The sequence below is a fragment of the Prosopis cineraria genome, unplaced genomic scaffold, assembly GCF_029017545.1.
Source record: "Prosopis cineraria cultivar Desert tree isolate PC_DT_omini unplaced genomic scaffold, ASM2901754v1 PC49, whole genome shotgun sequence".
Classification (NCBI taxonomy): domain Eukaryota; kingdom Viridiplantae; phylum Streptophyta; class Magnoliopsida; order Fabales; family Fabaceae; genus Prosopis; species Prosopis cineraria.
In genome coordinates, this window is record NW_026555379.1 from 92,460 (window position 1) to 94,834 (window position 2,375).

Sequence of the window (2,375 nt, forward strand, 5' to 3'; positions counted from 1 at the left end):
TGAACAGAAGTCATAAAAATTTGGAAAAAGTGGAAAGAGAAGGAAACAATAATAATACGGCGTAACGGCGGTATATCCTCCCTTATAAGCGCATCTCTTGGCTTCTCTCTCGATGGCCAAGTGTTTGTTTCTTTATTAAGCCGAGAAAAGCCCTCCACAAATCATAACCACAACAGCTCCAATGGTGGAGGCCTATCACTAGAAAACACCTCCGTCCGTTTCTCTCTCTCTTTTCCTCCAACAATCATTCCAGCTTTCAATTTTGAACTCCACATCCCTAGCCGCCATCAATGGCCGACGCTGTCTCCAGCAAGGCCTCCACTAGCGGCTCCAACAAGAAGTTCGGCGCAAATAGCCTCTTGCTGGGTCGCTTCGAGGTCAGCAAGCTCCTCGGCCATGGCACGTTCGCTAAGGTCTACCATGCCCGCAATGTTCAAACCGGCGAAGGGGTCGCCATCAAGGTCATTGATAAGGAGAAGATCCTCAAGAGCGGCCTCGTCGCTCACATCAAGCGCGAGATCTCCATCCTCCGACGCGTCCGACACCCCAACATCGTTCAGCTCTTCGAGGTCATGGCCACCAAGACCAAAATCTATTTTGTGATGGAATATGTTCGTGGGGGTGAGCTGTTCAATAAAGTCGCTAAAGGGCGACTGAAAGAGGAAAGTGCCAGGAAATACTTTCAGCAACTTATCTCCGCCGTCGGATTCTGCCACGCGAGAGGGGTATTTCATAGGGATCTCAAGCCTGAAAACTTGTTGCTCGACGAAATGGGGATCTCAAGGTGTCTGATTTTGGATTGAGCGCTGTCTCCGATCAAATTCTGCCAGATGGTTTGTTCCACACATTTTGCGGGACTCCTGCTTACGTCGCCCTGAGGTATTGGCTAGAAAGGGTTACGATGGGGCCAAGGTTGATGTCTGGGCTTGTGGGGTTGTTCTGTTTGTTTTGATGGCTGGGTACTTGCCTTTCCATGACCAGAATATCATGGCAATGTATAAGAAGATTTACAGGGGTGAGTTCAGATGTCCCAAGTGGTTTTCATCCGATCTCACTCGACTTGTCACGCGTCTCCTTGATACCAACCCGCAAACCCGAATTTCCATTCCGGAGATTATGGAGAACCGGTGGTTCAAGAAAGGGTTCAAACAGATAAAGTTCTATGTGGAGGATGATAAGCTTTGTAATATTGACGATAAGATGGACAAGATAGAGGATATAGAATCGATGTCGGACTACTCCGTATCAGAATCTGATTCGGAGGTAGAGACCAGAAGAAGAAATGCTTCGCTGCCGAGACCTGCGAGCTTGAATGCATTTGACATAATATCATTTTCTCCTGGTTTTGATCTTTCTGGGTTGTTTGAGGAGAAGGGGGATGAGGCGAGGTTTGTGTCTGGTGCACCAGTTTCAAAGATCATATCAAAATTGGAGGAAATTGCCAGACTGGTCAGCTTCACTGTGAGGAAGAAAGATTGCAGAGTAAGCTTGGAGGGTTCGAGAGAAAGCGCAAAGGGGCCATTGACAATTGCTGCAGAGATTTGAATTAACACCGTCTTTGGTGGTGTTGGAGGTCAAGAAAAAAGGAGGGGATAAAACAGAATATGAACAATTCTGCAACGCTGAATTGAGACCTGGATTACAGAATTTGATGACAGAGGAACCTGCTACTTCTTCCCAGATACCTAGTATAGCTACTGAACCGCCTCAACTACCTATTGATATTGATCCTCCCACATTACATGCCTTCAGATACCGAATAGGTTGTAAAGAGTGGTACAGCAGAAGAGAACGGGGTATGCTTTCTTTTATTTTTTCCCTCTGCTCACTAGATTGTGCATGCTAATCCCCCCCCCTCCCCCAAGATTTTCCTTCCTTTTAGGCTGCCCCTGAAGTGGAGCATTAGATGTTACTCTATTTGCATGCCTTATAATTGTACGCACAAAAGCCAATTTCTTATAGAGCATGGAATGCATTTCAAACCGTCTTGGTGTATTTCTCTATAGCTACTTTTAAAATTTATTTCCACTAATTATTCCATGTAATTACGAAATAACAATGGTCTTTCCTGCTGATCCGTGAAGTTTAGCTAATGGATTGGCTTGAATGCTCCATATAATCTTGCTATTTAGCGTCTTAATTTGAAATTGGAGGTTGGAGAACGAACTCCCAACTCCTCCATTGTTGGAGGAAAAAAGACATCAATGCCAAAGAATGGTCGCGGCTTTAAATTCTCTAGTTAATTCCCACACGAAAGCTGGGAATGTTGGGCACATGGAACAAATGACATTTGAACCTGATTAGGTAATTTACATAGGCAGTAGGTGTATCTGAAAGATGGTTGATTGTTTTCACTAATTAACACTGGTTTGCCA

General features: G+C 45.0%; 1 pseudogene; it reads left to right on the forward strand.

Annotated features, from left to right (window-relative positions):
* The first annotated feature begins 215 nt into the window (after positions 1-215).
* Positions 216-1,983, forward strand: LOC129295111 (CBL-interacting serine/threonine-protein kinase 12-like; annotated as a pseudogene).
* The last annotated feature ends 392 nt before the right edge of the window (positions 1,984-2,375 follow it).